This window comes from Pleurodeles waltl, chromosome 5, assembly GCF_031143425.1.
Source record: "Pleurodeles waltl isolate 20211129_DDA chromosome 5, aPleWal1.hap1.20221129, whole genome shotgun sequence".
NCBI classification, from domain to species: domain Eukaryota; kingdom Metazoa; phylum Chordata; class Amphibia; order Caudata; family Salamandridae; genus Pleurodeles; species Pleurodeles waltl.
In genome coordinates, this window is record NC_090444.1 from 291,912,145 (window position 1) to 291,938,552 (window position 26,408).

A 26,408-nucleotide genomic window follows, 5' to 3' on the forward strand; every position below is an offset into this window, starting at 1 on the left:
AGACCCGTTGCATTGCAAATGCTTGTAGTTTTTTATTTTGCACTTTATTATAGCGCAAACTCAACCCAAAGGTATCGGAGCGCTTTACATGAGGTGCCAGTTACATCACTCATGGTTACATTAATTTCTAGGCACAGAAAGATAGATGCCCACAATCACAGGATGTTGTCCCACCGAGACTTGAGCCCAGTTTGAAGAATAGGTCCTGTATGTGTGCCGGTGGCAGGAGGAAGGGTTGCCTCATTGTTCATTGTGTGAGCACAAGCTGTTCCAGTCATGGCACAAGCACCACCATGTCCCCAATTTGTACTTTGCTGGGGTTGGCAGCTAAGCTTATTTGAATTTTATTTAGAGGAAAAAAGAGTAACCCAATGTCAGGACTTTAAAATAAAATTAAATACACTCGACTGCTAGCAGCGGCTTTCATGCATGATCACATTGTGTTTTAAATCCATATGTCTGGCGTTTCTTTGTAAGCAGCTTGACAGCAACTCCTGTGTCTCTTTGTAACAAATAATTGTAATGTTTTTTTCTTAATTTTGCCTGAATATTGTGCCTCTCTGTGTGTATATTTTCTTTGTGTCAGCATGTTTCTTATTGTGGTTTATTCTCTTTTAACAGAATGCCACGCACATTTTAACATTACTATAACAAATAGTAAGCACTGGCAAAACCAATAGGTTTCGCCTCCATGAAATCTATTGGTTTTGTCAATTTTTTTAGACATCTCACACATCAGGGCTAGCATGTCTTAAAGTTAAAAAAAAATACTATGACATGGTCACTGCTAAACTTTGATGCAGCCAGAGCTGGCCACATTACAGCACTTTTTTAAAAAAACTTTAAGACATGCTGCACATGTCCCGAAGCCATGTTCAGAGTATCTAATATCGTCTGCCAGTATGTGTCTAACTCAGGAAACCTCTAAACATATTTTGAAAATCTGTCCCATTCATGGAACAGTATGGACAGGAGGACGTTCACTCTGGATAGATAGCCTACAACATGGATGGAGTGAGGTATACCTGATGTACTACGTTGTACTGAAGCAGCTTGAATCTCGCATTAGTAGAGGTCCTCTTCACCCCTTCATGTACACCCTTCAGTCTTTTTCTGAGAGGGGTGCACCCAGTATCTTATGCCACCTATTGTGTACCGGCAGAAAACACAATGGGTCATCTTCCCTCAGTGCCCTGTACACATGCAAGATTAGTATCTGACCCTATCATATTAATCAGTGTCACCAATGGCTGATTCCTGTGGAGCATCAGGAAAGGAAGGCCATGTGCCATGCACTGCAGCCCCTATTCTAGCAAATTGCAAAAAACTGTCCTGTACCCAAGTTAAATGGCTCCATTGCGTCAGCATGAAAAATACATCTGTCACTGGGATACATGTCCCGCAATGTGTCACATCCCCCCTGCTCTCTAGCATCGTCTGCACTATGTGTGCAAACGGGGGCAGTTTCCAGGCACACATGTCCGCTGTATAGGGAGGCCGCCGCAAATACCCACCTGACAGCACTCTCCCAGGCTTTGCATACCTGTCTGACCACATACGGACCAAAGTCTGGAACCCCGGCTTCAATCATCAAGAGTTCCCACAAGGGAACTCCTCTTCAGGTGCCCCACAGAAGCCTCTGCTTCTAGTTCTCCCCTACAACGAACCACTGCACTGCATGCTGCAACTGAGCAGCTAAGTAGCATAAGTCCTGGCACAGCAGTTCCATCCCATTCCACCACTCATCTAGAGGTGCTTATGTGTGGCCAGGCTCACCCTCTTCCTCCCCGAGGTCCATAACAGTTCTACAATTAATTTGTCTAGGTCCTCGAAATTCCTCCTGGGTATCTCAAACATGTCTCCCTTAAAGATGTACAGACACAACGATAATCATTTTCATCAGTGCCAACTTTCCTGTAAGGAATAACAGAAGGGTGTTCCAGAACTTCACAGTGGGTTAAGTCACTCCAGCACCCTTCCAATATTCAGTGCTTCAAAAGTCGCTGCCTCCCATGCTATCCTGATCTACATAAGACTAGTCACCCCTACGAAGGCCCAACCACGGAATGTCCTGCATTGGTCTCCCTTCCAGTACTCCCAGTGGGAACAATTATGATTTGGTTTGGTTCACGTGTAGCCCTGATATCTCACAGAATTCTGACAGGGCAGCCAGCACAATTGGAACTGAGTATGTTGACTGGTGCAGGTATACCAAGGAATAGTCTGCATATAAGGAGACCACGTGTGGTCTCACCGATTGTCACTCCCCATCCTCGCAACAGAGTGTGCAACCTACATGCTAAAGGCTCCATCGCCAGTGTGAAGAGCAATGGGGATAAGGGACCACCTTCCCTGGTCCCCCGAAACAAGGGAAATCACTTTGAGACCATTCTGACAACTAACACCCTTGCCATCGTAGAACTATATAATGGCTGCAACCCACTTAATGTATCCCCCCCATGCCCACTTTTCCCAGGACCGGACATAGGAATTCCCATGACAGGCAATCAAATGCCTGTTCTGTGTCAAGCAACGCTAAGACATATTGGGCTGCCCCCAATATTAGGGCATGCATGACCAGTGAGAGACTCCACAGGTTACACAGAGTGTTCCTACCTGGGCTAAAACTACATTTGTCCTTAAGTATCAGCTGTGGCAGGTGCTCCAGAAGTTTGAAAAGCCAGTCTCTTGCTGAGGACTTTTACATCCACATTTAGTATTGAGAGGGTCAATAGCAGGTCACCTCTTTAACTTCCTTGTCTGGGTTAGGTTACATGACTATGGGCGTCTCCCTCATGGATTCAGGTAGATGTCCTCTCATATAAGGTTCATTGTATACTTTCCACAGGCGATCCGCAAAAATGCCCACCCTTTGTTACTACAGCTAGAAAGGCGGGCTGCCCCCTCTCTGGTTTTAGATGTCTTCAATGCCTGGATAGCTACAACTATTTCTTTCCTGGAGATGGATGCACCCAAGCTATCACTGCCTTCTCATGAAAGAGAAGCCATCTGCAAGCCTGTGAAGTATGTGTTTCCAGCCGGAGATAAGATTGCAGTGTGCACAGCATGCACTTCCTGTAGGTGCACTTCAAATACCTCATTAATACCTCGCTGTGTGTCTACCTCCTATCCCTGTGCATTTATGCACCTCCACCACCAATGATCTCTGGGTCTCGCTGTGGAGGAGCTTTATCGCCCTCCACATGGAGTCGCTGCCTATAACTGGTGTAGACAAAATTATCTAAGCAATCCCAGATCTCCAATAATTCACGTTTGCATTCTTTCCATTCTGCCAGCCACTGTGGCTGTGCAACTATACCCTCCTCTAGGGCACTTAAGATCTTCTCATGGACATCTAGCATCAGAGAAGACTGCTGCTTCACCCCATATGTCACATTCATACACTCCCCCCCCCATCTCCCATTCAGGACAGCATTGATAGCCTCCCATTCTGTGGATCTCACATTTGTACTTCCCCAGTTCTCTTCAAAGTAGTGATCCTATACTGCAGCCAAAGCATGTGCGGACCAGGCTCACCACTGCCTCCACTGTCAGTTTCCATAATAGAACCCCAGAGGCTCTCCTGCCCACCCTATAAGATATCAACAAGAGGGAATGATCTGAGAGATTCTGTGCCAGATAGGGAATGCTGACCACATCCTGGACCATGCTACCAGACACCAGTCAGTGGTCCAAGCGACTATCGGTCCCCGTTGCTGGTGTAAAATAAGAATAGGTGAGGCCCTGAGGGTAGCATGCCCTCCACACAGTGCGTAACCCAAGGCTTCCCATAACTCCGTCATAGTGGGTTTCGTATCAGTCTTTGGGGAGAAACTGTCCAAATTACCATCTAGTACACAATTCAAATAATTAGCTGTCATCACTTCCGGTCCTAGACACTCCACAGCCACTCTCATCACAGGCCCAAAGAATTCATCATCATCCACATTGGGAAAGTAAATGTTCACCAAACAAACATATCTAGCAACCTGGATACCTGACACTATCATATACGTTCCTTCAGTGTATATCTTCGTACCTTATGCTAAGAATGGAGTCCCAGATGCCACCTAGATTATTGCCACTCTAGCATAGCTTGAGTAGGAGGTTGCATATGTTTGTCCCCACCATCTAATTCTCAGCTGAGCCGGTAGCTGAGCAGGTATGTGTTACTTGTATAAAAAAAAACACTGAAATCCCATATCGATATGAGTATACTCTGTGTTTCTTAGTAGGCTGGCACAAACAACAAACGATCCAAGTTAGAAACTTCCAGACAGAGTCCATACTACTGATCGTGTCCGCTTCCTTACATCCCAAAGCACCCTGCACACTGTCTGCACTTCCAGAAACATTCTCAACTGATGCGCTGCTTGTCTAGACCTTGCTTTGTAGAGCAATCCTAAACCCTCAACTCTCACAACAAACATCAACAGAAACTCCCTGGTAAACCCCTCCCCCCAACCCACAGACATTGAGCCCAAACAGCTCTGGCCCTGAACTTTTGGGCCAACACTCAGAACCCAAAGTCCCATCCGCCCCTTGGAGGCCAAAGCTTCAACCTCCCCAGCTGCATCAAGCTGAAGGCGTAGCATTCCACCTGGGCAGCAAGGCCAGAAGCACTCAGACTACCCATATGGCACCGTAACCCTCCTTGACCATTCACTTGCGGATATTGTAAAGACCACAAACATGAGTAACAAAGAACAGGACAAAACAAAATCCTGCATTGTCCTCTAATACATTAATTGCAGAAATATTGTAGGGCCTTTCCCCTATTCAGAATACAGTGGTCCAAGTTTCAAAACTGAAAATGAAGTATCTTGTTAGGCTGCACATGAAACCTGCAAACTAACAGCTTCCTGACTCCCAGACCATCTGTGAATTACCTCTTACTGCTCCCTCCTCCAAGTCCTGATGGCCATGTGCTTACCTCCCCTTCCACAGTGGCACCTCAGGTAACAGGAAGTGTTCACCGTATTTTCCACCTCCATGATACCAGAGCAGTGCTATCACTTAGGAAATTCCGATCCCCTCTATGCGCTAAGAATGAGTCTCTACTGTCTGGTACAATGTTTGAGTCCTCCAGTGTTTCTTCTAAGCATACGAGGATCTTCTCCATCTGTTGCATTGCACCACTACCCTTCGTGCTGGCTGAGTGCCTCAGTAGTCAGGCTGACTGATGGCTGGGGCCACCACAACGGGGCCCACAGTTCCCAAATTGCTTCTGTGGTGCTTCACCAAGAGTATCTAACCAATTACTTGCTTCACCTGGTGAGGTGAAGAAGTATGCCTTTTTTTATTGTGTTACACCTGGGGCTTTGCTGAAAACATGAGGCTGTGTCAAAGGTTCAAGTCCCACAGTCTCTTTTTTGCTGGCAGAAAATCTTTACAGAGTTTCTGCACTTTGCGGGTATGGTCCGGAAAAACCATTTTGTTCCTACCTTCATACTGTAGTGAACCATGGACCCAGACATGTTGTAGAAGTGCATCTCGATCCCTGAATTTAAAGAGGCCGGCAATTATGGTATGGGGCACTCTTGGTCTTGGCACTGGGATCAGCACTTAATAGGCCCGCTCAATGGTAAATAACTTTGAGAGCTTAGGTCTCAGAGTGGTCACAATCCATTCCTCCAGGAACAACTCAGCAGATTCTCCCTCTGCTCATTCTGGGAACCCAACAATATGCTGTTTTTTCCTAAAGGAGCACCCCTCTGAGTCCTCAATCCATTCCTCCAATCACACCGATAAGGGCTGCAACACAGTCACAGTCCTCTCCAGGGCCCCCACCTCCAGTTGCAACTCTTTAACATTGCCATCAGCTTCTGTGACCCTCTCCGATAATTTCTGTACGTTGACACAGAGGAAGTTTACCTCGATGGCCATGGAGTCAATCTTGCCCAGCATGGCCTCTTGTGTCCCTCATATTTCCGCCAGGTGATCTTCCATTGTCTGGGTCCCTGCCTTCTCAGATTGGTCCTGTGTGGCCTGCTCTCTTGCTGCCCCCATTGTTGATACAGGGAGGGTGTAGTTGTCAATCTTATTTGACTATGCAGCCCTGACCGGCTTATCTTTCCCCACCTCCAGGTCGAGGCTGGCCCTCAAAGGGAGGCCCTGGCACCTTGTTCCTCAGACTCAACAGTGCACAGTGCGTTGTGTGCCCCACCCTATGCCTGGGGCTAAGTACCAATGTCCAATTCTTGACAGTCTCTGTCACTCTCAAGTCTCAGGGTCCTAAGCCCAGGGCTTAAGTTTTTATACAAGCAGCCCAATGGCGTTTCATTGTAAGTCTCAACAGGAGCAGCCCACACTCTTGGGGGCACCAGTGGCAGATGGGAGCACTCCCTCCCCACCCTTCCTACCCCCCATTGTCTGCACCAGTGCCAGCCTGTGGAGTTAGCCTCTCCCACCTGCCTCTGCCTGGGGCACCTCCTCTGAAAACTTAGCCAGAGGCTCACAGATACCCCTCACTCCTGGCTCTTGTGTGTTTCAGGCCCTCCTGGCCCACTACCTCCTCTCCTGCCCCCATTTTCCAGGCTTGCAGTGGCCTCCGAGCAATGTAGGAATCTACTGAAGCTTCTCAACCAGTCTCTCTCATCAGGGCTGTTTCTACCTATCGACAGCCCTGAGCCAGGGCCTCCACATTGACACCACTGGCAAGCCCACATAAGCATCAGGGCCCAGAGGTCCTCCTCTGCCACGTCTGTGCCTTATAAGGTATTGCTGGCTTCACTCAGTGCCCTTGCATGCCTCTCGGGGCTTCCCCAAGAACAGACTTCCTTCAGCAGCAGGACCTCGCCATTATGCTCCATATCCCTGGAGGCGACCGCATCTCACTCGCTGCCTCATCCTCCGAGTCATGCAACTGCTGTCTCACTGCAACATGAGGCCTGGCCCCATGCTGCCTCCATCTCGCCGCCTCACCACCAGGCTCACAAGAGTCCACCAGGTCAGTCCCTCAGACCGCTGCAGTCTCCTGGGGCTCCCTCAGACATTGGTGCCCCACTGCAGCTACTGTTCTTCTCATGTGTCACTCAAGGGCTGCAGTTCCCCTAGCTGCCATTATGGCCACCTTTTGCAAGTCTTAATGCGCGGGGGCCCTGGCTTCTGTATTGTCTTCCCTTCAGTTACAGTGAGCCTCCACACCATTTGCACAATGTCGGGGGTGGGTCAGATGTCATTTGGGCCCTAGGATGAAGCAGGCTTCAGATGATGCCAGCGGGAGCCATCAGAAATGCTGCTAGTCAACCATCTTGCATGGCCATGCCCCCCCTTACCGCTACCCAACCCATAACCCTAAAATTACCCTTACCATCCTTTACCACTACCCACCCCTATACCCTAAATTTACCCTTACCACCCTTTACCATTAACAAGCCCTACACCTTAAAATTGCCCTTACCATCCTCCACTACTTCCACCCTAAAATTACCCATATGTAATCTTGCGTGGTAATGGCTGTTTCCCATTAGGGAGATGCCAGAAGTCATTGCTACGCCCTGGCTGGTTCCAGACATGAATGTGGCACTTCTGGCATCCACTACAGAACACTTTCTAGATTAGAAGAAGACTAAATCTGCTCTCTGTGACCTGAGAGGAGCCCTGATGGACTGGACCCTCTCCCTCTTGTACCCAATACAAAGAAGTGGACTCCAAGACAACCTGTGTGGCTACAGGGAGACAACAAGATGCAAGAGGCTTTTTTTGGAAAGCCCCAGCTGACCAGTGGAAACTGGACCTGGACCGGACCCTGGTGTTGTCCTTTGCCTGACACCCTGTGAGTCTCTAAGTGCTTCCTTGAAGGCCCTGGGGCTTTAGGTGTGTACTTCTATCATGGATTGTGACTTCAAAGACGTAGGGCCTGATTTTAAACTCAGCAGACCGTTTATTCCGCCACAACAGTAATGGATGTCCCGACTGCTGAAAGCTAAATCCATTCTATCCAATGAGATTTAGATTTCAGCGGACGGTATTTCTGTCACCGTTGTGCTGGAGTAACCAGTTTGCCAATATCTAAATCAGGCCGTTAATCAGAAAGCAAAATCTGAGACTAGAACAAGCCTGGTTTATGTATCCATCCAACGTTCCTTTGTGGTATGTCTCAAATTGTGCGTAGGTCCTTGTCTACTGGAACTGTTGACTATCATTGTACTTTTTGGTGCTATTTCTATTTGGAAAATTGATACTCATGGTCACCCTTAGTGGAGCCATTTTTGTATATTACATCTTACTCTATTTTTGTAATTCAGTTTGGGAGTTTTATTGTTTGGTATTTTGACTTTGTTACTGTTTTTTTACTGCATAAATACTTTACACATTGCCCTACGTTAAGCCTGTCTTCTCTGTGTCATTGTTACCAAGAGGTTGAACTCAGGTTAGTTTAGTGATATGAGGCTTCACCCTGACAAGAGTAATTGTTCCTTGAGAGGGGCAGTCAACTTTACCAAATAATAATCCAGTTCCTTACATGTACAGTGTATGTGAGCTTTCCAACATAGATAGTTTTGGTAAGGCATTAGAATTTATGACTCATTGACATCCACTGTCTGATTATTTGAAGGCCAGATACATGAATGTGTGTCAACCACTAGATTGTACATTAATGGTCTATTGTTGCAAACACATCAGGAAGCTCCAATAAAATTAGCACTCGAGCAACATCACAATTCACTTCAGCTCTTAAATTGTGCAGCATGGAAATGACAATTCTACGCTTCTGTCTGGTCAGAATACAGTCTTAAGTAGATGTCAAACTTAATTGGACTCTGGGTTCTTTTGGAGCTGAGAGGTGGCCACTCTTTCAACCAAAGGTTCCAAAGTATTCTGGTGTTAGTTTTTGAGTTGAGGTTTCACAGACATCTTTTCAGAGCCAGCAGTATTGCTTCTGATATCAAAGAGTTGCTAAATGCTTCTTTAGGTAAAGACTATTCATTTCATTTAGGATGTTCAAGATTTTCAATTAACCAATCAGACTTCATAAAGCTTGGCAAATCACCCATGAGGGTCTCATGTGCTGGAGTTGCTAGCTGCTTTGTGGTGTTCTGTGCATTCCAACAGCCATGCCTCGAGTCCCTTTCTGAATTCCCCGAGTGATACGGCATTCAGTGTCCTCTGCTGTTGGATTGGCGGATCCGGGGGGATGTTTGTGAGGAAGAGGGAAATGGATCACAGGTGTCTGGTCAGTTGGTGAAAGGTCATTTGTTTATTGATGTAAGCTGGTCCTTCATTGTGCAGGGCCAGAGGCAGCTTGTACCCTTTTAAAGTAGTGGGGCTAGTGAAGTGCCCCACCATTTTGCAAAAAAAAAAAAAAAAACAAATAGAAAACTCCCTCCCTCCAAAAACCCAAGGTGAACCACCCCTCCCTCCAAAAGACCAAATTACACTAGCTGTAACATAAACACAACCACTATATGTACATGCACTACATACTTACATACGTTACACACATGCATTACACCTTTTTTTAAATAAAATGTCACTCACCCACAGGCTGCGCGTTCTGTTCTTCTGCTCTCCAATAGAGGAAGAGCTCCCCTAACCAATCTAGATGCTGCTTTCATGCTGTTAACCAGCATCAGAGAAATGGTGCCTGGATTGGTTGGAGTGTCCTGGCTGGACGCTTATTCAGGCCATGGAGGCCTGTGCCTGGTCTCTACCCAGCTGTCTTAAGACAGCTCAGTGGAGAGCTTCAAAGTGTGCATGTCACTTTTGGCAACGCAAAGCGGCTGGCCAAAGTGACATGCGCACTTTGGAGCATCCAGTCCAGGCACTGCTCCATTCCTCTGCTGTTGGAAGCTCTGGCAGTTCTCTGCTGCCGACAGCAGAGGGCAGACCCAGCATGTCTCTGGGCTGGTGTGCGCTGCAGGGAAAAAATAAAATGGCACTGAAATCTTTTCATTACCATTCTATTTTTTTCCTGCACGGCTCACAGTGGGCAGGGAGGCAACACTTCTCCACCCTTGAGAAGAAACCACCACTGTGCAGGGTTTCGTATGCGTATGTCAGCATCTTGAACTGACCTCTTCTGGATCGGGGGCCAGTGTAGCTTCTTGAGGTGCAGGGTGATGATCACATTTTCTTGACTTTCGTATGCAAGTTGAGTGTGAATCAATCCAAGTGTGTTGGATTGCAACTAGGTGGCATTAGATAAATGCTGCCAAGTGTCAGGTTGATGGAACAGTGTGCAGCTATGCCATGAAATAATGAGTATGTGGTGTCAGTATGTTGATATGTATGTAAATAGAATAGAGGTTGCTGCATTAGGGCAAGGGTTGAAGTGTTCACAAAATGGTAAAAAATAGATAGATATGACCTGCAACTTTGAAACTCTTGTTTGTCGTGTCAGCAGCATTTTCACCTTTGTTGAACTATGTGAACGTTCCTGGTGGGTGAGCACTTTACTTCACCAGAGCATTAATGCTGTGGTGAACTATGGGTGCACATGTTCTCTTCAGGTGATTTAGGTGAGCACCCTTTCTAGCCCCTATGGAAAATTTCAAATTATTGAACTGTGTATAAGAGTAAAAGAGAGAAGGCAAACCATTAGGATCATTTTGCATATACATGCATGTCTAAACATCAGGCTAGGCAGCGCTGATTTTTCATTTATAGGGTCCATTGAGGGTTTGGCTGAGATCTTCAACCATTCACGTGAATGTCCAGCAGTAACAGGTTGCCCTGTTGAGGCTTTGTTGGTCCAAAATAGGTTGAGCTCTCTGGTGACATCACTGCAGATTGTCACACTGTAACTGGTGCTCCAGGCTGCATGGTGGTTAAAGTTCTGGAAGCCCTTCTTCAACCGTAGACAGTTGCCTCTGGTGAATAAATTATGTAGTGTTACTTTGTATCCATCTGTGTTATTGAAATGTGTCTGTTATTATTGATGGTGTTGGATAGCTGCTGAGATTTATTTTTGCTGATTCTGTGGATTAGTTGTGTTTCCATAGGCATAGTACTCCAACGTTAACACAGAACTCTGATGTAATGTGCCTCAGTGGATAGGGTTCCAGTCAAGAACATTCTTAGCTTTATGGCGGAATCATTGAGACCTGCAGATTTCAATGGTGCATGGGAGGTAGGCCTCATTGATGTTCCGTAGCCCAAAACGTGGAACACAACCAACAAAGACATCAGGTTCACAATGAATTATTGCATAATAAAAAGATACTCCCACAGCACCCCAGCTGCCAGTTATTATAGCAGAGAGAACAATGAGCTTGAGGCCTTGATATTTTAACCAAAACAGCCAAGTGTACTGACTTAACCATGCCTTGAAAGAACGTCCAAAGAAGAGTAGTTATCAAATTACTCAAAACTGTTGATCACCAGCTCTGTAAAAGTCAACATTGCTATGTCTGCTGTGCACCCCACAATTAGTCCCAGTACCCTGAATATCATCGGAGTCTATAACAAAAGAAGATTTTACATTCTACTGAATGTCGTAATATCATAAAGCAGTGGTTCCCAACCTTTTCACTTCTGTGGACCCCCATTTTATCAATACTGGAGCCCGGGGACCCCCCACTGAATCATTATTGGAACTGGGGGACCCCCACTGAGTCAATACTGATAGCTGGGACTTAATATTATTACATTTTTTAAGCAGCCGCAGACCCCCTGATGAGGCTTCGCGGACCCCCAGGGGTCCCCGGCCCACAGGTTGGGAACCACTGTCATAAAGCATCAGGCGGTGAGGCTGCAGCTGAGGTTAGTACAAGCAAATGGATTAATAAACTTCCTTATAATCATCTACATTGTTACACAGAAGTTTGTCTCCTTTTGCAAAATAATAATTTAGCTCTCCGAACATCATCCAGCGAGACAATCAAATAACTTTTGTTTTAGTCAAGTAGAGGAGGTATATTTTAAAGTACATGTACATCTGCGCAAAAGTCTCTGCTTTCAAAAGACGTTAATCATGGCCAGATGATAATGATACTGTCCAATCATCCTAAATTAAGTCGTTTCTCTGGATTTTTTCAAGGCTCTTAAGCATTAGTCCCTTATTGATGGTTTATTTAGAAGACTATTTGTTGATGTCACACTCTTCATGAGAACTGGTTTAGAAAATTTTAAACCATGTACCAAATAAACCAATAACCTCGATATAGATGTCTCCTTTGCTGTGTAAGAAGAAACATTTGACCATAGTGAACCTTCAACTGGGTTCTGTGTTTATGCAAATTTATAGCACAGACATTGTCTGGGGTGTTAGAGGGCTTTACATAAGAAAGGCATGTTACATGTGGATTAGAAGTTACACAGGCTGTACTTCACATAATAGTAGAAAGTTACACACGCTTTACATAATTGAAAAGAATGAGCAATACCAACATGACACAGTGTACCCTATTAGGCATCAATAAACCTGCAATAGTTTCCTGAATAGATAAGATTGTCTTCCAAGGTGATAGAAACTGGTGTGTAGAGATAGCAAGAAGTTAAAGTAATCAGGCAGTGAAGGTCCGACAGTTTGGAGATGCGGGGTATTAAATAGAGTGGCAGGAAGTAAGAAGCGGACAGGTAGGAAAGGAGGGATATCAAATTCAGAAGCAAGCCATAACAAGATGTTCAAAGTGCTTAGCAGAAGTAGTCCATGAAGAAGATCAGGAGAGGAGGGCCTAATTGAAAATATCTTCGAATGAGAAGGGCTCTCAGTTCAGCCTTGCATCTAGCCACTAGAGTGATGCTTCTTAGGCACAGAGGAAGAGAGTTTCATACTAGCACTGCCCTAAAAGGATTGTGCCACTGCATGTTCCTTATTAAAAAGTGGGGATTGAAAAATATGTGTGTCAACACTACATGAGGATCAAAGCCTGCCAGATATCTTTAGCTTCCAGGGCAGGCATCATGGATTGAAGTTGTTTAGATCCTTATGAGTGATGCAGACAGTTTAAGTAAAGGTGAAACTTAACTGGGAAGCTGCTGGAGAGTTATAAGTACCGGTGTGATGTGGCCATGGCTTTTGGTAGCAGAAATGAAACATGAATGGGGCATTGTAATTGAGGGAGCTGGCTACACTCTGGGAAGCCTAGCCTTGAGAGAGTTGCAATAGTAAAACCTTGACTTCATCAGTAATTAAACAAGGGTTTTAAGTTTTTGTTCCGAGATGTCACAGAAAATCTCTGAGGACAATTACCAGTTCATATTTCAGGCCATAGTGCTCATTTGCTACTGAAGACTTGGAGCCTCATTTTGAGTTTGGCGGGCGGCGGAGGCCGGCCGCGAAGCTCTTTCAGAAGGAAAACTGCCACTCCGGTTTTCCACCTGCTGGCCCTATTATGAGTTTTCTGCTGGGCCAGCCGGTGGAAACAGCATTTCCGCCTGCTGGCCCAGCGGAATACTCACCACAACATTGACACCGACTCGTAATCAAGCCGGCACCAATGTTGTGGTGCATCAGGTGCAGCAGCGCCCATCGCGCTTTTCATTGCATGTAATTCCATGAAAAGCGCAACAAGGCTGCCCATGGGGGCACCTGCACTGCCCATGTCAAGTATATGGGCAGTACAGGGGCCCCAGGGGACCCGACACCCCCTTTCCGCCAGCCTTTGCATGGCTGTGGGACGGCCATGCAAAGGCTGGTGGAAAAACTGGTTGTAATCCGGAGGGCAGCACTGCTTGCAGCGCTGTCCTGGCGGATTGAGACCGCCAGTGACGCCAGACTATTGGCAACCTAACGGTGCCGGCGGTTGGACCGTGGCGGCTCCGCCACGGTCATAATACGGCGATCGGACCTCCCCTGTTGGCGAGGGTCCAAGCGCAACTGCTAGTCTGGTGGTCCATGGAACTCCTGACTCATAATGAGGCCTTTAGTCATTTGTCAAGAATGACATCCATGATTTCGAATAGTCATTTGTGGTAGATCTACAGTCAAGGATGCCAAGCGAGTCAATACATTATTGCTTCACTTGTGGTGTGGCAGGGAAGAAAAGATGAGGAGAAATTCTTTTTTAGATTGATTAAGTTTTATATGATCCATATTAAATCTGTCTGCCATAGGGTGGTCTCCCCCCCAACCTTTTTTCCTTCCTCTTCATTTTTATGACTTCGCTTTTGCTGGTATTAGGACTGTGAGCACTTTACTGCTAACTGCTACCCAGTGCTAAAGTGTATTTGCTCTTTCCTCACAACATGGCAATATTGGCTTATTCCCAGTTGGCATATTTCATTTATCTTATAAGTCCTTAGTAAAGAGCACTACAGGTGTCCAGGGCATGTAAATCAAATACTACGAGTGGGCCTGCAGCACTGGTGAGCAACCCACTTAAGTAGTCCTTTAAACATGTCTCAGGCCTGCCATTGCAGAGGCCATGGGTGCAGTTTTTAACTGCCATTTCAACCTGTTAAAGTACAATCTTTGTCAGCCACACAGTTTCCTTTTTAAAACGTAGAAGTCACCCCAGGGCAGGCCCAGGACAGATCAGAAGGCAGGGTGCAATGTATTTAGAAAGTAGGTCATGTACTTTTTAGTTTTACATGTCCTTAGCAACATTGATGTTGCCTTAATACATATTATAAGCATAATTTCTAAATGGGAATAAATAATTTCTGCAAGGCTGCAGTCTCTGGAATCATAATTTAAAATCCTAACTATGGTGAAGTCAGATTTGTTTACATTGCAGTTCTGAAAATGCCTCATAGAGTCCCCTGCAGGATGACCTCCCATTGTAGAGCTGTAGCTCAATGGTAATGTCTTCTGCTTTTGGTGCCGCAGGCTCTACATGACAAGGGTTCGAATCCCACTGATGCCATCAAAGTGTATGAAGGCTTCAAAATATTAAATTACTGTGTTTTTTTTTCATTAATGAATATTTTGATTTGAAAAAAAGATGAGACATTTCAGCTACTCTTTTTTGCACGAATGCCCAAAAATTACAAATATTTTCTCTCCTGACTCCCATGCAAGCCCCTTCTTGAGTGGGTGCAATATGGGCAAAGCATTATCTTCATTTGTCAATGTATTGATTTCTTCTCTTTAAATGTGCTGTTTTCCAGAGCAGATGTGGCCCAGGGGGTATAAATGAGCAGAAGTAAACCTCCTATAGATAGTAAAACAGATTGAGTGGTGGTTCTTGTTCATTTTGGTGTGAGCAAAGCTGTCAAATCGGGGGGATAGTGCCTGTGCTGCTGACTAGGCTTATAGGCCTAGTATTTGCTCTCACTCATGAAGTGATGTGTAAAGTTTGTAGCTGGTCATTGAGCCTGCATCATGCCTGTTGCAGCAGAAGGGGTCAGGATGGAGCAGCTGGCCTGGCCTGACCTGTCAGTGTGGCTTTAAACACGCCACCATGAGTCCTTAGCAAGCAAGCAAGCCCACAACCGCCCATGAACGCCCTTGTTCTGTGTAGGGAAAGACTGCAGGTAATTTGGCACCCTGCTAAATGAGGGTGGTGCCCCCATGTTTAGCCTTCGAGAGAGAAAAGCCTTAGCCTAAGACAGGCTGTCAACCTTACAATTCTGCTGAAAACAATATGTTGGAGGCCATATCATGGTGGACGCCCGTGAATGTCTGAGGCCAAAGTAAGCATGGGAGGATATTATTTGCATAGGGCAGCCCCTTTCTAAATCACATTATCATGCTGCAGTTGCCATGTATCACTACTAGAGGGCAGCAGTACGAACATAATGTCAGAGAGAGGTGTTAAATCTGTTTGCTGACAGGCCTCTTGTTCATGTTGGTCTTTGCTGGGCCTATGGAGTGGAGGACTACAATAAGCGAGTGAATGAGTAATGAGGAATGATTAGCCTGCATTTGTGGGGAAGGGAGGGCATTTGGAGGGAAAACAGCAAGGAGAGAGAGTCAAAGCATAGATGTCTGCTGAGTGATTGAGTGAGTGTGTCATCTGTCTCTTTGAAGGGTCATGTGAGAGAGGAAGAGCAGCCCATGGTCCTCAGGTGGGAGAAGAAGTACAGAAGAACATTTCTCCCAAAATAAAAACCTTTACACCATCTCAAAGCTTCCACGTGCAATATGATGCTTTGCAGGTTGTTAGATTTGCCCTGTTTGGTGTATAAATATGCAGAGTTTAGTAAGGCTACTCGCAGAATTTAAGAAGCACACTCTTTGGGAAGTATCCTAAGGCCAGACATGTCAGGCACGTAACTGGGGATATGAGGCCAAGAAAAACTTTGGGAAGGATGCTCTAATCATCGGCACGATAGGAAGAGACTGGAAAGAAACTAGAGAGGGAACCAGGCTGCACACAAAAAATGGCCAGGGCGGCACATTACACCCTATCAGGAATGTCTGATCCCCACACCTCTGTGCCTGGGACGCCATTTGTGACCTCTCAATACACCCATCTCATTGCCAGTCAAATGTTTTCTGGTAGTATCCCACCTTCAGAAGTGCACCAAAGCATTTTCAAGCATTTGAGGTGCTTTTGCCAATGTTCAGCCTCCAGTGACTGGTTGGATGCACATTGCTCGGCGCGCCATCCTCCTACCACTCCGTATAGGTCCCTCTCAGCACACCCTGACTGCATTTCTTTACATCAGATATAAATGATCTGCCTCACTATAAGCTGAGACCTTCCCTCTGTGGATCATATTCACAATCCAGGAAGGACAAATCACTTGCCAATCACCCCAGGCTGTCTGCAGACGCTTCCAATCCTTGGACTACTGTCTATTTTGCATGCCATGATTATTCTCTAGGCCTCATCCAACCAATCGCAACATGCGCCCTCTCCCTGCCTCATTCATCTACTTCCATAACCACCCCCCTTATTTACCAAATGTTAATGCTCTCAGCTGTCAAATTGGACATATCTGCATCCTGTTCACCCACTTTTCCCTCTCTTTGTCAGTTGCCCATCTGTGCTCAGGTGGTCATTCCTCCAAGTGCCACTCAAAGAATGGCTTCTGTTTCTTTTGTGGGTGCCCCCTTGTGAATAAACGCGAGGGTATGAGCCTTACCACCCCCCCGTAGTATCTTGCCATGGGCTCCTTGTTGCCTCTTTCAAAACCATAATTACAGTAGGTCTGTGTGGATCCCCCTTCTGGTTGATAATACAAACTGTCCTGAGTCTGTTCCCCAAGTTTCCTCTGTGGCCCCTACACTTTTGGGGTACACCCCATGGAATTGGGGGGGTGGGGGGGAAGAAAAAAAAAAGCTACGGGTAGCCTCCAAAAAGCCACAAGCCACATCATTTTGTGAATCTTGTCACCCCTTTCGTAATGCACCCCAACATCCCCTTTTTACACTGCACCCCAAAATCCCCCCCCCCAGCTCCATATTGCAGTAATAAAATGTTGGGGTCCCCCACCACAAGGTCCATCCTATATGATCACCCCTATGTGCTTGGGGACCAGCAGTTGGCCTCACTCCCCTATGCTTCTCCTCTGAGCTAATGCCCTAGACTCCACCTGTTCTGTGACCCTTTCCTCCTCCCTATCCAGGACCCCCCCGCCCGCCACATCTTGGTCCCTGGTCTCCCTCACACCACCCACACCTGCTGCTAGGCTCCTCCCCCATGCCACCTTCTCTCAGCACTCCACTCAGCTTTCCCTTGTTGCTCCACCCCTCTCACACTTACCCCTCCTTCTCTCACTGTGTCTGGCCCCAGTCTTGCTCTCACCACACACACTCTAGCTCCTAGACTCCTCCCTCCTTCTCATTCTTGCTCCACCCCCTCACACTTGCCACCTGTGACTCCTCCTCCTCTTGTCACACACACACCTTCCTAGACTCCTCCCCACCTGTGCCCACTTATCTCAGCTTCCATTCATGCTCTACCCCCTCACACTTACCACCTCTGACTCCTCCTCTCACTATGCCTGAACCCAGCCGTGCTCTCATCACACACACACACACACACACACACACACACACACACTCCTTTGTCTACCAATCACCAGCCAGGCACAACTCCACACATGCATTTTACTTACCAACTCTTATTTCCGACTTACCTCTGCTTCATCGCCATCTGGTCCCGAACCCGGGATTTGAACACCTGGTTGTCTGGCTGGAAGTCAGGAACTTACCCACTGGACCACACTGGCTTCCATATCTGTACCCTTTCCGGTCTTCCCTATATCATGGCTATCCTTTGTCATGGGCAGTAGGGGGCCTGTATGTTGCTCATAGAGTCTCCTGCAGGGTAGACTCCCAGCAAAGAGCTGTAGCTCAATGGTAATGTCTTCTGTCTTTGGTGCTGCAGGCTCCCCAGGACCAGGGTTCGAATCCCGCCGATGCCATCAAAGTGTATGAAGGCTTTAAATTTTTTTTTTATTATTTTTTATTAACTAATATTTTGATTTGAAAAAAAGAGGAGACATTTCAGCTACTCTTTTTGGCACTAATGGCCAAACATTACAAATATTTTCTCTCCTGACTCCCATGCAAGCCCCTTCTTCTTAAGTGGGTGCAATATGGGCAAAGCATTATCTTCATTTGTCAATGTATTGATTTCTTCTCTTTAAATTTGCTGTTTTCCAGCGCGGATGTGGCCCAGGGGGCATAAATGAGCAGAAGTAAACCTCCTACAGATAGTAAAACAGATTGAGTGGTGGTGCTTGTTCATTTTGGTGTGAGCAAAGCTGTCAAATCGGGGGGATAGTGCCTGTGCTGCTGACTAGGCTTATAGGCCTAGTATTTGCTGTCACTCATGAAGTGATGGGTAAAGGTTGTAGCTGGTCATTGAGCCTGCATCATTCCTGTTGCAGCATCAGCAGCAGGGGACAGGATGGAGCAGCTGGCCTGGCCTGACCTGGCAGTGTGGCTTTAAACACCCCACCATGAGTCCTTAGCTAGCAAGCAAGCAAGCAAGCAAGCAAGCCCACGAACGCCCTTGTTCTGTATAGGGAAAGACTGCAGGTAACTTGGCACCCTGCTAAATGAGGGTGGTGCCCCCATGTTTAGCCTTCGAGAGAGAAAAGCCTTAGCCTAAGACAGGCTGTCAACCTTACAATTCTGCTGAAAACAATATGTTGGAGGCCATATCATGGTGGACGCCCGTGAATGTCTGAGGCCAAAGTAAGCATGGGAGGATATTATTTGCATAGGGCAGCCCCCTTCTCATGCTGCAGTTGCCATGTATCACTACTAGAGGGCAGCAGTACGAACATAATGTCAGAGAGAGGTGTTAAATCTGTTTGCTAACAGGCCTCTTGTTCATGTTGGTCTTTGCTGGGCCTATGGAGTGGAGGACTACAATAAGCGAGTGAATGAGTAATGAGGAATGATTAGCCTGCATTTGTGGGGAAGGGAGGGCATTTGGAGGGAAAACAGCAAGGAGAGAGAGTCAAAGCATAGATGTCTGCTGAGTGATTGAGTGAGTGTGTCATCTGTCTCTTTGAAGGGTCATGTGAGAGAGGAAGAGCAGCCCATGGTCCTCAGGTGGGAGAAGAAGTACAGAAGAACATTTCTCCCAAAATAAAAACCTTTACACCATCTCAAAGCTTCCACGTGCAAGATAATGCTTTGCAGGTTGTTAGATTTGCCCTGTTTGGTGCATAGATATGCAGAGTTTAGTAAGGCTACTCGCAGAATTTAAGAAGCACACTCTTTGGGAAGTATCCTAAGGCCAGACATGTCAGGCACGTAACTGGGGATATGAGGCCAAGAAAAACTTTGGGAAGGATGCTCTAATCATCGGCACGATAGGAAGAGACTGGAAAGAAACTAGAGAGGGTATCAAGCTGCACACAAAAAATGGCCAGGGCGGCACATTACACCCTATCAGGAATGTCTGAAACCCACACCTCTGTGCCTGGGACGCCATTTGTGACCTCTCAATACACCCATCTCATTGCCAGTCAAATGTTTTCTGGTAGTATCCCACCTTCAGAAGTGCACCAAAGCATTTTCAAGCATTTGAGGTGCTTTTGCCAATGTTCAGCCTCCAGTGACTGGTTGGATGCACATTGCTCGGCGTGCCATCCTCCTACCACTCCGTATAGGTCTCTCTCAGCACACCCAGACTGCACTTCTTTACATCAGATATAAATGATCTGCCTCACTATAAGCTGAGACCTTCCCTCTGTGGATCATATTCACAATCCAGGAAGGACAAATCACTTGCCAAGCACCCCAGGCTGTCTGCAGACGCTTCCAATCCTTGGACTACTGTCTATTTTGCATGCCATGATTATTCTCTAGGCCTCATCCAACCAATCGCAACATGCGCCCTCTCCCTGCCTCATTCATCTACTTCCATAACCACCCCCCTTATTTACCAAATGTTAATGCTCTCAGCTGTCAAATTGGACATATCTGCTTCCTGTTCACCCACTTTTCCCTCTCTTTGTCAGTTGCCCATCTGTGCTCAGGTGGTCATTCCTCCAAGTGCCACTCAAAGAATGGCTTCTGTTTCTTTTGTGGGTGCCCCCTTGTGGTGAGTGAATAAACGCGAGGGTATGGCACAAGAAATTGACCCCATGCATCCAGTATTTTAACACCCCAAGGCCTCTTTCACTACTGTTAATCACATCATCCCTTTTTGACTGCCCCTGCATGGGGGGGGGGACATATTACAAGGGTGGGGGGGGGGAGGTTCAACAACATCTTGGAGAGCCTTACCACCCCCCGCAGTATCTTGCCATGGGCTCCTTGTTGCCTTTTTCAAAACCATAATTACAGTAGGTCTGTGTGGATCCCCCTTCTGGTTGATAATACAAACTGTCCTGAGTCTGTTCCCCAAGTTTCCTCTGTTGCCCCTACACTTTTGGGGTACACCCCATGGAATTGGGGGGGTGGGGGGAAGAAACAAAAAGCTACTGGTAGCCTCCAAAAAGCCACAAGCCACATCATTCTGTGAATCTTGTCACCCCTTTCGTAATGCACCCCAACATCCCCTTTTTACACTGCACCCCAAAATTCCCCCCCCCCCCCCCCCCAAGCTCCATAGTGGGGGGTAGGGGGGAGCAGTAATAAAATGTTGGGGTCCCCCACCACAAGGTCCATCCTATATGATCACCCCTATGTGCTTGGCAACCAGCAGTTGGCCTCACTCCCCTATGCTTCTCCTCTGAGCTAATGCCCTAGACTCCACCTGTTCTGTGACCCTTTCCTCCTCCCTGGTACCGCCTCTCCGCTCTGGGCCCTATCCAGGACCCCCCACCCGCCACATCTTGGTCCCTGGTCTTCCTCACACCACCCACACCTGCTGCTAGGCTCCTCCCCCATGCCACCTTCTCTCAGCACTCCACTCAGCTTTCCCTTGTTGCTCCACCCCTCTCACACTTACCCCTCCTTCTCTCACTGTGCCTGGCCCCAGTCTTGCTCTCACCACACACACTCTAGCTCCTATACTCCTCCCCCTTCTCATTCTTGCTCCACCCCCTCACACTTGCCCCCTGTGACTCCTCCTCCTCTTGTCACACACACACCTTCCTAGACTCCTCCCCACCTGTGCCCACTTATCTCAGCTTCCATTCATGCTCCACCCCTGACTCCTCCTCTCACTATGCCTGGACCCAGCCGTGCTCTCATCACACACACACTCCTTTGTCTACCAATCACCAGCCAGGCACAACTCCACACATGCATTTTACTTACCAACTCTTATTTCCGACTTACCTCTGCTTCATCGCCATCTGGTGCCGAACCCGGGATTTGAACACCTGGTTGTCTGGCTGGAAGTCAGGAACTTACCCACTGGACCACACTGGCTTCCATATCTGTACCCTTTCCGGTCTTCCCTATATCATGGCTATCCTTTGTCATGGGCAGTAGGGGGCCTGGGTGTTGCTCATAGAGTCTCCTGCAGGGTAGACTCCCAGCAAAGAGCTGTAGCTCAATGGTAATGTCTTCTGCCTTTGGTGCTGCAGGCTCCCCAGGGCCAGGGTTAGAATCCCGGCGTTGCCATCAAAGTGTATGAAGGCTTTAAAAATTTTATTTTTATTTTATTTTTCTTAACTAATATTTTGATTTGAAAAAAAGAGGAGACATTTCAGCTACTCTTTTTGGCACTAATGCCCAAACATTACAAATATTTTCTCTCCTGACTCCCATGCAAGCCCCTTCTTCTTAAGTGGGTGCAATATGGGCAAAGCATTATCTTCATTTGTCAATGTATTGATTTCTTCTCTTTAAATTTGCTGTTTTCCAGCGCGGATGTGGCCCAGGGGGCATAAATGAGCAGAAGTAAACCTCCTACAGATAGTAAAACAGATTGAGTGGTGGTGCTTGTTCATTTTGGTGTGAGCAAAGCTGTCAAATCGGGGGGATAGTGCCTGTGCTGCTGACTAGGCTTATAGGCCTAGTATTTGCTGTCACTCATGAAGTGATGGGTAAAGGTTGTAGCTGGTCATTGAGCCTGCATCATTCCTGTTGCAGCATCAGCAGCAGGGGACAGGATGGAGCAGCTGGCCTGGCCTGACCTGGCAGTGTGGCTTTAAACACCCCACCATGAGTCCTTAGCTAGCAAGCAAGCAAGCATGCAAGCAAGCAAGCAAGCCCACGAACGCCCTTGTTCTGTATGGGGAAAGACTGCAGGTAACTTGGCACCCTGCTAAATGAGGGTGGTGCCCCCATGTTTAGCCTTCGAGAGAGAAAAGCCTTAGCCTAAGACAGGCTGTCAACCTTACAATTCTGCTGAAAACAATATGTTGGAGGCCATATCATGGTGGACGCCCGTGAATGTCTGAGGCCAAAGTAAGCATGGGAAGATATTATTTGCATAGGGCAGCCCCCTTCTAAATCACATTATCATGCTGCAGTTGCCATGTATCACTACTAGAGGGCAGCAGTACGAACATAATGTCAGAGAGAGGTGTTAAATCTGTTTGCTGACAGGCCTCTTGTTCAGGTTGGTCTTTGCTGGGCCTATGGAGTGGAGGACTACAATAAGCGAGTGAATGAGTAATGAGGAATGATTAGCCTGCATTTGTGGGGAAGGGAGGGCATTTGGAGGGAAAACAGCAAAGAGAGAGAGTCAAAGCATAGATGTCTGCTGAGTGATTGAGTGAGTGTGTCATCTGTCTCTTTGAAGGGTCATGTGAGAGAGGAAGAGCAGCCCATGGTCCTCAGGTTGGAGAAGAAGTACAGAAGAACATTTCTCCCAAAATAAAAACCTTTACACCATCTCAAAGCTTCCACGTGCAAGATGATGCTTTGCAGGTTGTTAGATTTGCCCTGTTTGGTGCATAAATATGCAGAGTTTTGTAAGGTTACTCGCAGAATTTAAGAAGCACACTCTTTGGGAAGTATCCTAAGGCCAGACATGTCAGGCACGTAACTGGGTATATGAGGCCAAGAAAAACTTTGGGAAGGATGCTCTAATCATCGGCACGATAGGAAGAGACTGGAAAGAAACTAGAGAGGGTACCAAGCTGCACACAAAAAATGGCCAGGGCGGCACATTACACCCTATCAGGAATGTCTGAAACCCACACCTCTGTGCCTGGGACGCCATTTGTGACCTCTCAATACACCCATCTCATTGCCAGTCAAATGTTTTCTGGTAGTATCCCACCTTCAGAAGTGCACCAAAGCATTTTCAAGCATTTGAGGTGCTTTTGCCAATGTTCAGCCTCCAGTGACTGGTTGGATGCACATTGCTCGGCGTGCCATCCTCCTACCACTCCGTATAGGTCCCTCTCAGCACACCCAGACTGCACTTCTTTATATCAGATATAAATGATCTGCCTCACTATAAGCTGAGACCTTCCCTCTGTGGATCATATTCACAATCCAGGAAGGACAAATCACTTGCCAAGCACCCCAGGCTGTCTGCAGACGCTTCCAATCCTTGGACTACTGTCTATTTTGCATGCCATGATTATTCTCTAGGCCTCATCCAACCAATCGCAACATGCGCCCTCTCCCTGCCTCATTCATCTACTTCCATAACCACCCCCCTTATTTACCAAATGTTAATGCTCTCAGCTGTCAAATTGGACATATCTGCTTCCTGTTCACCCACTTTTCCCTCTCTTTGTCAGTTGCCCATCTGTGCTCAGGTGGTCATTCCTCCAAGTGCCACTCAAAGAATGGCTTCTGTTTCTTTTGTGGGTGCCCCCTTGTGAATAAACGCGAGGGTATGGCACAAGAAATTGACCCCATGCATCCAGTATTTTAACACCCCAAGGCCTCTTTCACTACTGTTAATCACATCATCCCTTTTTGACTGCCCCTGCATGGGGGGGGGGGGACATATTACGAGGGTAGGGGGGGGAGGTTCAACAACATCTTGGAGAGCCTTACCACCCCCCGCAGTATCTTGCCATGGGCTCCTTGTTGCCTCTTTCAAAACCATAATTACAGTAGGTCTGTGTGGATCCCCCTTCTGGTTGATAATACAAACTGTCCTGAGTCTCTTCCCCAAGTTTCCTCTGTTGCCCCTACACTTTTGGGGTACACCCCATAGAATTGGGGGGGGTGGGGGGAAAAAAAAAAAAGCTACGGGTAGCCTCCAAAAAGCCACAAGCCACATCATTCTGTGAATCTTGTCACCCCTTTCGTAATGCACCCCAACATCCCCTTTTTACACTGCACCCCAAAATTCCCCCCCCCCCAAGCTCCATAGTGGGGGGCGGGGGGAGCAGTAATAAAATGTTGGGGACCCCCACCACAAGGTCCATCCTATATGATCACCCCTATGTGCTTGGGGACCAGCAGTTGGCCTCACTCCCCTATGCTTCTCCTCTGAGCTAATGCCCTAGACTCCACCTGTTCTGTGACCCTTTCCTCCTCCCTGGTACCGCCTCTCCGCTCTGGGCCCTATCCAGGACCCCCCGCCCGCCACATCTTGGTCCCTGGTCTCCCTCACACCACCCACACCTGCTGCTAGGCTCCTCCCCCATGCCACCTTCTCTCAGCACTCCACTCAGCTTTCCCTTGTTGCTCCACCCCTCTCACACTTACCCCTCCTTCTCTCACTGTGCCTGGCCCCAGTCTTGCTCTCACCACACACTCTTAGACTCCTCCCCCCTTCTCATTCTTGCTCCACCCCCTCACACTTGCCACCTGTGACTCCTCCTCCTCTTGTCACACACACACCTTCCTAGACTCCTCCCCACCTGTGCCCACTTCTCTCAGCTTCCATTCATGCTCCACCCCCTCACACTTACCACCTCTGACTCCTCCTCTCACTATGCCTGGACCCAGCCGTGCTCTCATCACACACACACACACTCCTTTGTCTACCAATCACCAGCCAGGCACAACTCCACACATGCATTTTACTTACCAACTCTTATTTCCGACTTACCTCTGCTTCATCGCCATCTGGTCCCGAACCCGGGATTTGAACACCTGGTTGTCTGGCTGGAAGTCAGGAACTTACCCACTGGACCACACTGGCTTCCATATCTGTACCCTTTCCGGTCTTCCCTATATCATGGCTATCCTTTGTCATGGGCAGTAGGGGGCCTGTATGTTGCTCATAGAGTCTCCTGCAGGGTAGACTCCCAGCAAAGAGCTGTAGCTCAATGGTAATGTCTTCTGCCTTTGGTGCTGCAGGCTCCCCAGGACCAGGGTTCGAATCCCGCCGATGCCATCAAAGTGTATGAAGGCTTTAATTTTTTTTTTTGTTTTTATTTTATTTTTATTAACTAATATTTTGATTTGAAAAAAAGAGGAGACATTTCAGCTACTCTTTTTGGCACTAATGCCCAAACATTACAAATATTTTCTCTCCTGACTCCCATGCAAGCCCCTTCTTCTTAAGTGGGTGCAATATGGGCAAAGCATTATCTTCATTTGTCAATGTATTGATTTCTTCTCTTAAATTTGCTGTTTTCCAGCGCGGATGTGGCCCAGGGGGCATAAATGAGCAGAAGTAAACCTCCTACAGATAGTAAAACAGATTGAGTGGTGGTGCTTGTTCATTTTGGTGTGAGCAAAGCTGTCAAATCGGGGGGATAGTGCCTGTGCTGCTGACTAGGCTTATAGGCCTAGTATTTGCTGTCACTCATGAAGTGATGGGTAAAGGTTGTAGCTGGTCATTGAGCCTGCATCATTCCTGTTGCAGCATCAGCAGCAGGGGACAGGATGGAGCAGCTGGCCTGGCCTGACCTGGCAGTGTGGCTTTAAACACCCCACCATGAGTCCTTAGCTAGCAAGCAAGCAAGCATGCAAGCAAGCAAGCAAGCAAGCCCACGAACGCCCACGAACGCCCTTGTTCTGTATAGGGAAAGACTGAAGGTAACTTGGCACCCTGCTAAATGAGGGTGGTGCCCCCATGTTTAGCCTTCGAGAGAGAAAAGCCTTAGCCTAAGACAGGCTGTCAACCTTACAATTCTGCTGAAAACAATATGTTGGAGGCCATATCATGGTGGACGCCCGTGAATGTCTGAGGCCAAAGTAAGCATGGGAGGATATTATTTGCATAGGGCAGCCCCCTTCTAAATCACATTATCATGCTGCAGTTGCCATGTATCACTACTAGAGGGCAGCAGTACGAACATAATGTCAGAGAGAGGTGTTAAATCTGTTTGCTGACAGGCCTCTTGTTCAT